Here is a 13,251-nt window from a genome sequence, read left to right as displayed (position 1 = left end):
TATATAAATGTGAAAGGGAAGCTTTAAGGACTCTGGAAATTGCAAATAATCCATGGCTTTGTGTCCAGGAAAACTCAAATTATTAGGTTTCCTGAAGCCTCTGGCAGTACCATGGGCAAAATATAGGTCCAGATCCTTGGCGGATGTTAACTGGCAGGGCTGTGCTGCTTCCCTCAGCCTCATCTGGCCCATTATGACTTCCACACTTTTTTTTTTGCATGCAAGTATCATTCATATCCAGGAGCATTCGGCATGTTTTCTTTTCTATATTCTTTTTCTCTGGTTATCTGACTCACTACCAAAACAAATAAACTAAAATAACCCTGCACACATGTCCATTGTATCATATCCACAAAGGATTCTGTTATTACATATGCAGAAGCGGAACTTCTAGAAAATAAAACACGAAACAGTTTGAGTCTCTAAGGCCAATTACAACTACTCTGATTTAAAAGGATTATAGAGAAGTAGGCTCTGTGCAATAATTTCCAGTCTAATTACAATTTACAAAGAATCTTCATTGTTGTCAAAAATATTTAATGTGCCTTGGCATTTAGCAAATAATCTAATTCAATTTTTTTTTTTTTTTGGTCACACAACATGATCGCACACAATTCTCCAAGCTGTTTACAGTGAGCAAAATTATCCTTGCAGCTAGATAGCTAGATCCTTCTGAAATGATAATCAAACATGATTGTGATTGCACTGAATTTTTACTGCTGTCATGAGTGTGTACGTACTAATCGTACAACGATGAGAATAGCTGCAAAACTCTAAGCTTCATGAACAAAATTCACCACAAGAGCAAGAAAGAGCGTGACAGGGAGAATGACCAATCTTTAGTAGGATTATTTGCTGTCTAATAGAGGTCAGAACCCCAATACAGTTTAACAATATAACAGGCATACACCTAAATGGATATGTCAGTTTTTACAGTATTAAATTATTTAGCAGTAATTACCCCAGCATGTGGATACCATAAATGTAGGTCTTATAAGTACGAGAAAATAGTCTGCTTTGTTCATTCAAATTGATGGTTTGGTGGCCAGCTATAAAAGTACTGACAGTTGCCAGCATTCTGTGTTGTGTGCAAGCAAGAAGTGGATAGAGACATTCCCTGGTGGATGAAATTTCAAAATAAAACTTAAGACTAATGAGAAAGAGACATAAAACATATGGAGAGCTCTCTCTTTTCATAGAACTGGAAAAGTATAACTGGAATACCTCAATGGGGTTGAAGACACATTCCTCTGTAGCCAGTGACTCCTGATTTTGACTCCAGAAGAGCCCATGCTGAGTCTAACAATCCCTTCTATATTGGCTTTTCTGTTGCTATTTCCAATACAGTTGAGAGTTATGAAGATGAGTTTTAGAGGTGATAGGTCTGACTGGTTTGTAGAAAATAAAAATACCATCTATTGTTATACGCTGCTCAACTTTGATTCAAAGCCTGAGAGAAGAGAAACTCCATTGTCCAGATGCCAGCAACTGAGACTTCCACATTTCAAAGAATATGTAAGATGCAAGACATATATTTGCAGCAAGGTCCTTGGGATTCTACAGCAAACTTTAAAGTCTGCAGCAGCTTCCTTCAGTATCTTGGTGTTGACATTATAATTAATTAAATATAAATCTGAGTTGTGCAGTTATTAATGAGGCATCTGGCTTGTTTACTTTGACACTAGAGTCTCATCTTGAAGAACATGGGATGTAGTTTGTGGTAACAAGATAAGAATTTCCCTTAAAAAGACAAACAGTGAAATAATGTGAATTCAGCTGATTCAACAAGATCCTCGATATTTAAGTAACACAGATAGTATTTAAACAATCATCTTTACATTAGAGAGCTAACAGCATTTAGGACGATTTTTGAAATTCACATTGCTCAGCAATTATTCCAGGTTGTCATCAGATTCAAGAAAACAGCACTACATCATTTTATATTCAGCATAATGTTCACTAACATGAAGGAGTCTTGATATACTCTGTGATAAATTCCAGGTGTATGAGCCAGGATTTGGATCCTTTGAAAAACAGGAAAAAAGTAGCTATGTTTTTTATTACAATGAATGGCAACTCTCTGTACACAAATGAGTGAAATTAGATATTTCACAGCAGACTTGAAAATAAAGAACTTCAGTAGTTTTGTCACATCAGAGAAACTGTTCTCTGACTCAGTATCATGATATTTGCATATATTACAAAACTTCCATATACCAATTGTGTTGTAGATGATAAATCATGCAGAAGAATCTTATAACCCATGTAGATCCATTCAGTGGATGGGGATGGGGTACATGTTTATCCATTTTTTTTAAATGCTAAGCATAAAATAGATAGCAGGCATTTTGTTGTTATGACAATTTGGCATCTTCTGAGCAAATGTATTTGCTTACTATATATACATCTTCAAGCTGTCAAGTAATTGGACAACCATTGCCCTCTCCTCATATTACCAGTTTGATTAAAATGGCAGAGGCCAGATGCCCAGCTCACTCACAGATTCTTTAATTAGAGGGTCTCCTGAACCTCCGAACCACTTGAATGAAAAAAAAGAGCAATTAACACTTTTCTGGGGCTCCCTTCGTCCATCTGTCACAGCACAGGTGAAAAAAAAAAAAAAAAAGGAAGAAAGAAAATATTATAATGGTCCCTTTCTCCAGTATTTTCACTGGACTCTTCGTGTGCTCCTCCAGCCAGTCCATTAAAAACATCCCTCCCCCTGCAGAAGATGAAAAGCCTCTAGGTTTTCAAATATGCTAACTGCACAGTACATCATCTAGGGGAGAAAAATCATGTCGAAGCTACACAGACAGGCACAACATGTCTTTAATAATCCCCACTTCCATCAGGCAAGAAAGCTTCACAAAGCTCTGTTGGTTAGATGCAAGGGCTTGACATGTGAGGGCATCCACTTCCCCTCCCATGCTGCCCCCCACACCCATCCGTGATATCAAATGAGATCTGTTATCAGCCTTAGTTAGATCATAATGAAATAATTGCAGGACTCAGCTGAGGGTGACTGCAGTGTAGTGAGGTGAATTAATTTTCCTACCACAGCAGGGCATGTCAGATCTGGCCACAAGCGGGTCAAGCCATTATTTTTTGTAGGTGTGGGGAAGCGATTGACTGGATTTCTGCACTTTGGGAGGGAGGGTTTGTGGAAGAAAAACAAAGGTGCAACTCAGTCATGCTTTGTCATTTAAATGGCCGGCAGACATGAAAGTAAAACAGTTAATAAATTAGCACAGAAATAATCTTTTTATTCAGACTTAAAAAGAAATCTCATGCAACTTGTGCAACTTCAGAAATTTCACCAAGCATCTGTAAAATATGCATTTCAATCCACTCCAGGGAAGATGTTGATTTTTTTTGAGGGTTTTAATAAGTTTACAGCGAAAATGTTAGCAATATGCAACTTCTAATGATCAATATCACAGCTCCCACTCCCATAAATGCTACCGCTGCACCGAAGACAAAACATTCATTATGGCTCAGAGAGTATTTTGGATCCAAATACTTTGAAACATCGTACTGAAGGCCAAACAGCACATTATGTGCTCAGTAAAGCTAACCAAATGTCTATCATTTTTCCCCAGCTATTGAGGGTAAAAACAATTGTGAATTTCAAAATTTCCTGTGTTCTTATAAGTTATGAAAATTGTTGCTTTTGAGAATTTTGCTAAAAGCAAACAGATTTTTATTTAAAAAGAGCTGCTCATTTTAATCAGAACTCACATATACCTTAAAAAGAAAAGCTACCTTGCAATTCTGATTTTTCTTTTAAGAAGAAACTAATCTTCTCTTAAGAACTTCTTCTCTTAAGAAGAAACCTAATACAAAACCAAAATTTCTACTAATGTTTTTCTTTGTACTTCCATTTCAAATTTGTACATGCTGTTAGCTCAATATTTACATTCACCAGCAATTAAATAAAAATGTGGAGCCTTTACTATAGTGTTATATTGTTTGGTAAAGTTTTTCGTGTGCATTTTTTGGTTGTGTTTGTTTGGTTTTGGTTTTTGGGTTTTTTTAAGTAGGTACTATTGAGGGAAAAATGCATGTGAGTTGTATGGTTATGTTGTACAATTTTTCCAAGAACGATGTTGTGAAGAAATCATCTTTGCTGAAGCCACCCTCAGAATCTGCTTCGACTCACAGAAATCCCCTGGCAATTTCCATTGTGGCTATAAAGAGGAAGCACAATGTCTTGCCTTAAGAAATGGAAAATGCTCGCTGAAAAAGTTCACTGGCTCTTGCAAATTACTACAGATGATTGGAAAGACAAGTACTTGGAGACCAGTGGAATCTTATAGAGGAATTAAATTAGGTAATTGAACAGTATGATTTTAATGTAAAACACTCAAGGCTGAAGTGACAACTAAACCCAGCATTAGGAAGAAAGACACCTGCACTACAGACCTTTGGGTTTCCCCTCATTTTCTGGTTCAATCTAGAACTAATGAGAAACAGGGTGTCAGTTACCTTCTGTATTCAGTTCCCATCAGTGGATGAAGGGGAGATGCACATTTTCAGAGGTGACTTTGCTAATTCCTTTCTGTTTCTTTTTTCCCATAGCATTTAGAAAAAGGGAAGAAGATGAAGGAAAGGAGCACTACTCAGACTTCTCTTGTTAAAAATAAGTGAGATAAGAAAAAAAAATTGTGCAAACATCTATACAAACCCCAAGCTGTGCTTTCTTAATTACAGAGGATGCAGAAACACTTCTAAAATACCCCTAGCAATTATTCACCTATCTTTCTTTTTAGCAGCTTTCCAGGTCCAGTCACCTCAGAGGTTCCAGTGGAATCTCCTGGCAAGCTGAGTGAGAACAATGTGATTATTTAGCATCAAGAGAATACAAAACCTAATACTACAGCACCTTAGCTGGAAAAAAAAAAATACATCCCTCATGAGATACTAATAGCAGCTTATACCAATATCTGTACTGCAACAGGAGGTACCAACAGCTCTTCCTCAAAGAAAAGGAAAACATGGAGAGTGAAGAATGATACTCTCAGACTTTCCAGACCCGAGTTCTTTTTCTTCAGCATAAGGTGTTGGCTCATTTTTACTCCTGATGCATGCAAACTGCATCATTGGAGATGGAATAGAATAATGCCTCATGAAAAATTGTATGTCAAACCACTTTTAGGCAGTATTCTTTCTCTGTAGTGTCTTCATTTTCTGGTTGGTTTATATAGTTGTATCTATAATATGTATGTACATGTATGTATGTGTGTGTGTATATATATATTTCTCTCCTATGTCTCATCACCTGTCCATTCCTCTCATTAATCCCCGGTCTGCCACTCCCAGTCCCTCAAGCACAGGAACCTCTCTGCCACTCAGTACACTTTGGGGACAGAGGAAAATACCAGACTCTGGCCCCAGGCAGCGATGGAAGATTTTCTGGGCAGCTGTAATAGCAAAGGGCCAGGAAGAAAAGGTAAGAATACAGCAATTTTTTTTTGAGTGGGAAGGAAAGAAAAATACTCCAGCATATGCCCACATCAAAGTCTTTTCTGGGCTAGCATGACTCCCAGCAACCCAGAGCTGCTTGATATCTCCTGGAGAGTTAATTTTTCCCCGGGCAGCCCAAAACTGGGGAGACAGAAAGTGGCCTTTTACCCATTCACTGTCCCTTCTTAAATACCTGTTTCAAACTATGTTCCTCTGCTCAGTTTCCTGCTGGTTCCCGTCAATGCTGCCCATGAGAAGGGAACGTCCTGTACCTCTGCAATCCACTGACAAAGCACAATACAAAAAAGCTGTTCTGTAGGGTACACACCTGTGTTTTATCACATCACCTGGTCTCCTTCCCTTCTTCTTCCCACTGCCATCTTCTGATGAGTCATACACAGAATTTTCTTGGCCTGAGACTGCAAGACCCTCTGGGCGGAGACTTGGCCTTTTGTACATTTGTAAAGTGACACTCCTTTTCCTAGAGTTCAGCCCTTTGTTGCTCTTCCATGTCTTTGACAACACAGAGCTCTTCTCCCTCTCTGACATAAAATCCTACTTTAAAAATGCTTTCTTACTGTCGTGAGTCCTGAAGCTCCAGTAGCAGGAAGGCAACCTGTTCTATAAATGGCACGAACGCTGATTGGCAATATCATGTGTTAATTGGCAATATCTGCTTTCAGTAGGCTCTGCAATATGTGTTATATCACACTGACTACATACATACCCATGATAGTAGCTATTAACTATTTGCAGGATGAATGTGTGCTCCTTTGAAGGATGGATGTGAATTTAGTAGTTTTGTTTAATTAGCCTTTACGGCCTGTCAAAAGCTGGAAAGTGAAGAGAGCATCCATCGAATGTGACATACTGTCAAAACCAGGCAAAGCAAGTATTGTCTTACCCACTGTACGGTTCCCTCAGAAACATCCCCTTGAGATAATCATCTTAGCAGTATCAAGCTCTTGGCAACCCTGACCTGATCCAGAGCTCACAAAAGGCAATAGGAGTCTCCCACAGACTTCACTGGTTCTCAAGTGCATCACTGTTGCTCCTTTGGTCTTAGCGGTTCAACAGGATTCAGTTCCCCCCAGGACCACTCTAGGTGAGAAAACACTGACACAGTACAGTGATCTTCTCTAGGTTGTGTTTTTACTTTTCTTCAGAAGTGTGTTTCCCTGAACACGGAGGGGGTTTCTGTATCTAGAATTTACCATCCCGCATCACTAGGCTCCGCACCCAAGACCCTTGGTCCCGCTCATGCCTCCCCAGCCCTGCTCACAACTGCTGCTCCTGGATTTTGGGTGGCTTTGCTGCCACCAGATGCTCAGCAACCACAAACCAAATAGCCCATCCCCTGTGAGCCACCAAGGAAATCCCCCTGCCTACACACTCAGTGCTGACCTGGCGTGTGCTGTCTGAAATCCCTCCATTGTCTCTGCCTGTTATTTTCTTTGTATTTAAAAAGGCTCAGTTGCTGCTTCTTCAGAGCCTGAAAAGGAGTGTTTGGCAAACCCACGGATTTTAATGAAATCTGTTATTGTCTTTGGATCAAAGTCTCACTTGATGGCAGCTATTAGCACCTTTCACCATAACAGTAATTTAAAGGTGACCACAGGCACCTTCTGTTTACTACTCAACAGTCCCCCCTCTTTCTTCCACCCAGGTCTGTGGGCACATACTTGACCAAGAATGAACCCGGTGCATGTCTTCACTATCAACAAAGGTGTAGGAGGGGGAAAAGGGAATCTTGGTGTTACAATCCACATTATTTCCTTGCAAATTCAGGTGGAATAAAAGCTTTAGTTTTCATTCTTTTGTAGGCACCACTGTAATCTCTTCACTTACACAGCCAGATTTACCTAACTGGCATCCAATATAAACTAGAGCATTCAGTTCACCACGACGTTATAGGAATATATCTAGCATCCATTTTTTACCTTGCCTAAACCACTATCCTTGAGGTAGAATTACTGGTTTTACTAGGCTGGCCTGTTCCACTTGAGGGAAGTCATCTCCTTCCTTTCTCCTCTCCTTTCCCATACTCTCCTGCCACAATTGCTTTATCCTCATGGGTGAAAACAAACAGAACTTTCTTCTAACAGCTTAAGACTTAAATTAGGCTATTTCTGAGAGAAAAGGCAGGCCAGAAACCTAGTCATTTTAATAAACAACCAAATTTAACTTTACACAGGACTGAGCTGATAATCAGTTGATAATATCTGAGAGTAATATCTAATTTATAATACTGGTATCACAGATTAGATTTTCCAGGCTGTCCAGTTGATGCACAGGAGAATGCCAGGTCTCTGGCATGTCATTTTTCAGAATGGCTCCTGATAAGCAGTGCTGTATGTTAAAAGCCAATAAACATGCTAACATCTTCTTCTATCTTCCAAATATCTACTGAGCCAGGTGCAGGGGTACATGGCTGAACCTAACACCCTTTGCAAGGTATTAATGTTGTATACAACCACTATTTATTATAAGACTACAAAAGATGAAATAAGGAAAATGAAACACTTGCACTATCTCCAAGAGCAATGGTTTCACTCTGTCTGTTTGCATGACCTATAAAGAAATTTCACGTAACTATTCTTGTCAATCATGTCCAAATAGCTCAGCCCTGCCCTTTCTGTGTCACTCTGCCTTCTCCCCATTGTGCTCGCAATCATTGCTGCCTCCCTCACAGCTATTAAAGCAAAACATTGAACCACAGATTGTTAATTTCTGCAGTTATACATACACTCTTTCTTTTCTATTTCATGGAACTACCATTTATGTAGTTTATTTTCTATAATGGTTTCCAATTAAATATCAGTAATTCAGTCTTAGCATCTCATTTTTTACTTAACTTCAAAGGCGACGAAGCAACTTATACACCAAATTAATTATGTCTATTATCACTTAAAGAAATCCACTTAATTCTGTCAAGCCTGGCGAATGATATAGAAATGTTGGTTCGATAATATTAACATCAACAACTTAAACTGTATTTAAACCAGGAAGGAAGAAAATAGAAATAATTAATTGCTCATCACAAATCTGCCCAATATGGAATGCCATGTGGTTCTGCTTTTCTAATACATTCATTTGCTTTCTCTGCACTATTCTTTGTGAGGTATATAAGTAGTTAAAGGAGTATGTTGAAAAATGAACAATCAGGCTAATGAACAAAGTGATTAAAAGTTATTAAAACCAGAGCCAAAATGCTGAGGAAGATGTAAAAGTTTTGAAACGTTGCCCCATGTAAGCAGAACCAGAAAACATCCACCCTTTCTATTCTTTGGTTTGTACTCCTTCCCTAACCAACATGAGAAAATTACATGATGAAAAATAAAACAAAACAAAAAAGGAGAGACACTAGGACAATCACATTGATTTAAGTGCTAAAACCCACAAACAGAGAGACAAAATTCAAGTGATCTCAGGCCTTCAATATTATGGATGCCTGCACTGTGGTGAGTTTACGAGGGCTCAGCATGGGAGCAGAGATTTCTGGTCAGACCCCAGTCTCTTTACATCGCATGAGGGCCAAATGCGGGGGAGCAGCCACCAGCAGCCAGGACCCCTCCTCGCTCTGCTGCACCAGAGCACCTGGCAGCCAAAGGGTGCAGCGGATGCCGGCATGGGCGGGTGTCACAGCAATCTAAACAGACAGAGCAGAAATGAATTTCACCACCAGAGATTAACCAGCAAATTAAACTCAGCCTCTCTGATGGAAAAGCACAGCGATGGAAAGCGCCAAAGTCTTCGCCACGCTCCTGAGAGCTGTCCCTGCCCACCGTGCCTCTCCAACACCAGCTTCTTCAGCCCCACTGAACCCAATGATGGGTTCATCCGATTTTTTGGCTGAACAGAAGCCAAAAGGTGACGATTCGTTGCTGGTGCATTCCCTAAACAAGGGACAAAGCCTCAGTGTAGGCCACTTTCTGCAAAAGCCTCCCACAAAATAGAGAGCCAGATCCACCACAAGTTCATTACTCTGTTTACCCAAAGGCAGAAGTGTTGACTTACACAAGGTGATGGCCAAAGTCCAACACCTATTCCCAGGGCACAGGCTCATTTAGGTGTTCAGAGTGCTCCCAAAAATAAGCACTTCATGGTAAGTGTTTGCAGAGTGAGGCACTATTTACTTATTTTCTGACACCAGAAAATCCCCCTCTCAGTGTGCCAGTCCACATTCTCACACATTTTGCCACACTTTATCTTCTAAGACTATGTCAGCCAGGTGCACACCATGACCAGAGCTGGCTTCCAAAGTGATCTTTCTAAGGGAAAGTTTGCAGTTTTGAAAGAACCAAAAATCCACATCAAAGTGACGAGTGGAGGTTTCAAAGCTGGATATGGAAAGGAAAATTCAAGCCACTGTGAATTACTGACATGCTTCGGATAGAAGTGCAGGGAAGCGCAAGCACAGACACCTCCAGCTCAGCTATGGCCTCTGCTGCCACGGAGATGTGCCCAGCATGGGGAGCTGCAAGGGCACCGTGGGGCTGCAGGAGGGTCACACCAGCAGCAGTGACAACGTCTGGGACCACTCCAGCCCAGACAGCCCACGGGGTGGACAGCAGAGAGGGAACAGTGAGGAGCCAGGCTGGTTTTGATGGAAATCTGCTTCGCTGTCCAGTTTTGAAATCATTTGGAAGATGTGTCAGAACAGGCCTGTTCTTTTGAAATGTCTCAGTGCCAACAAGTGCGTTTTTAACAGAAGAAATGTTTCAGCACAAAAGCTTTGACCAGATTCACAGAGGAGCACAGTCTGTTAAACGTCCTCCTCAGCAGTCAGTCTATAGGGTATGAGTCTGCTTTAGCCAGAAAAATAAAAGCCCAGTTTCTTAATTTGTGCTGTCACAGCTCAGACCTTGTACCTTAAGAGGTCAGCCTCCAGCATTTAGCCAAGACATCAATGTGTAACGAGACCTCTGCTGATCACTGAAATCCAGGTACAAGCCTGATCCAAAGTTCAGAGAAGATGGCAGGAGGTTTTCCATCAGCCTCAGTGTACTCAAAGACCTTAATGAAGAGCGTGGATGTTCCCAGACAGTTTTCACACATTCATGACTGTTTTTCCACCCACTAAAAGGACTGATTTTATCTTGTATTGCTTGAGTCCAACCATGAGATGTACTGATTGGAAAAATCTCAATGCATGAAAGAGGAACATCTGCTAAACAGGGAAAAAGGATTCTGACCTGACTCAACCCCTTCTACTTCGGTGGTGAAAAGGGGATATCATGCCTTCATTGCTTGCCAGTATTGAATTCCCAAAGCAAAGGAATATTTTCTACTGCCATAAGACCCCCAGAGGCATTTCCTAATGCTAACCTTACCTCCTTCCCTGCAAGGCAGAGAAGGAGGGAGACATGTCTGTTAGGGTGTTTGAGGATACAATCTCCATTTTGTCACCAAAACCTCAGTGGTAAAGATCCCCTTAGCAGCTGTTTCAAATCAAAGCAGCAGAACAGCATCTAACTCACATGGGGAAAGGATGGCTGGGAAATCGGGGAGTCAGTCTTCTACCAAGCAGATCCTGGAGTAGAAAAGAAATTGTTCTTCTGCATCTAGAGTCCTTCTACCAGCATCTACCCTCAGGAAAGACAGCAACACTGAACAAAAATAACATAGAGTAACAGACACGGATAATTTAATAACCCTAGAGGACGAGAGATTTAAGCTCTTGGACCAGCAGTGAAAGCAAGCTGCAAAGTCAAAGCCTTTCTCCTTGGCAAGTGCCCAACAAGCAGCTATTTCTGATTTGCACACGCAAAGTGTGTTTATATCTTTCATGCAAATTCCTATGCAAAAGAGGGGCTGCACAGCAAATATTACTCCTCGCCGCTTTCCCCCGTTGTCCCTGCTGGAGAGCACAGAGCGTGCTTGAGAGATCTTGTCCAGCCCCACTGGGAAGCTTTGACAAGAACCCTTTTCTAGCACATGGTCCTAAGTGGTATCAAAAATAGTAATTCAGCCATCTCTAAGCAAACAAAACCAGAGTCTGTAAGAGACAAGAAGCTGCCAACTCTGAAGTGATGCATGTAACATTTTTCTTTCAGGAAGAAGGGATGTTTTCTCTTTCATCTGTTTTCTGTTTGTTCGTTTGGTTTCATTCATTTACAAGAGTCTCCATTTAACCAAAGGGGAAAAAGTTGATGTTTATTTACATCCTCTCTGCATAATAAGGCTCTGGCCGTTACACACTTGTAGTCTCACTTAAATCAATGGGATTACTTGCCTGAGGAAAGTCAAATAAGTACCCAAGTCCTTGAAGGAGCAGGGCATAAAATAGCTGCCTATTGCAGTAACACAAACAATCATATTCAGCAGTTTTCGCCTTTTTCCTCATTTAACTCATAAATTTGTGTTCTGTTTTGTTGTTAAATTAACACAAAGTTATCACTGGAGTTAAGGAGGCAGCACCAGTCTGATTTCCACGTTGCCTGACATGCAGCCCTTTGTTATAATCATCACAATAATATTAAATAAAAGATAAGGACTGCTGTCAAAAAGTTAATCATCAAAAGCTGGAAATCACATAGTGAATCTGTCAGTCGTCTGAACTGGACGGGGTCATGAAAATGAAAGGGAAAGAACGTGCAGTCCGCGGACGATGCTTACATGTTAATAAAAACCAGCCAGGCAAAAACATATATGCACAAGACTGAGCAATTTGTCACCCTGGGCTATCATGGCTGTTCCCCTGCCTATTGTAACAATGCCAGCATTCAAAATAGTCAGAAAGGAGCTTACAGAAGCTGAATGCCAGCACATGTGTTTTTCCAGCTGGAGCAGAGTCCTGGACCAGCTTCTGAATTCTAGTTTAAGTTTCTTACTCGCTCTCTCAAACAGGAAAAACACATAATGCAAAGACTGAAAGCCCTAAAATAAAAATGTTGAAGAGAAACTAATGCTGGAAAGAGTCCTAAAAACATAGCTGCGAATTTGGAAGTGTTAACCATCCCCCCGCTGCACACATACCTTCCTCTCCACAGAGCCCCGCCGAGGCTCGCCTGCCCGCATCTCGGGAGCCCGGGCACCGCAGACCCCGGCACCGCAGACCCCGGCACCCACCCTGCCTCGCACCCACCGCCCAGCACACCCTACCAGGGCTCTCAGGATGGGAAGGGCTTTCTAGGTTTGCCTCAGCCTGATGTTGAGCATTGTACCTCCGAAAACATTCAAATGCTTCGATCTTTTCACTGTTTTGGTCTTGCAATATTAATAGAGCTTCCCCCTCAGCCCCCTGCCTTCTTCAGAAGGAATAGTTCAATGCTCTGCAAGTGCTTGTTTAAAAAAAAAAATAGTTTGAAACCCTCTCCAAACTTTACAGTCATCTACTCCAGGCATAATCATTTCAAACTCTGCAGCACTTCACATTTGGTTAAAACCACTTCAGTTTAGAAGTGATTAGAGGTTGAAGATTTGCAGTTTAAAATTTAAATTAAACTGTTTAAAATTATTGGAATACTTCACACATTTAAAGCAAATAATTTTTTTCTTTATTTATTTATCTTGCCTTCCCAGTAGTTCTGGATTTTCAGTAGCAAACTGCAGAGCAGAGGCAGCTATTAAAGAATCAGGAGGGACCAGAAGTCAGATTTAGGTTTTCAAATCCCAGCAACTTACAGAAAAGAAAGCTGTGAAGAGGACTGTGTTTCCACAGTGGCAAGGACAGCAAAAATATCTGTGGATACATAGAGACGAGCATGGGAATGGATAATAATAGTGTATGGTTTAAGGCTTGTGCTAAAATATTACTTCAGACCGTTTGCAGCCAAATTCCTTTAT

This window comes from Caloenas nicobarica, chromosome 5 (assembly GCF_036013445.1).
Source record: "Caloenas nicobarica isolate bCalNic1 chromosome 5, bCalNic1.hap1, whole genome shotgun sequence".
NCBI lineage: Eukaryota > Metazoa > Chordata > Aves > Columbiformes > Columbidae > Caloenas > Caloenas nicobarica.
The sequence above is the reverse complement of the archived record's forward strand: the minus strand, read 5'-3'. Positions refer to the sequence as shown.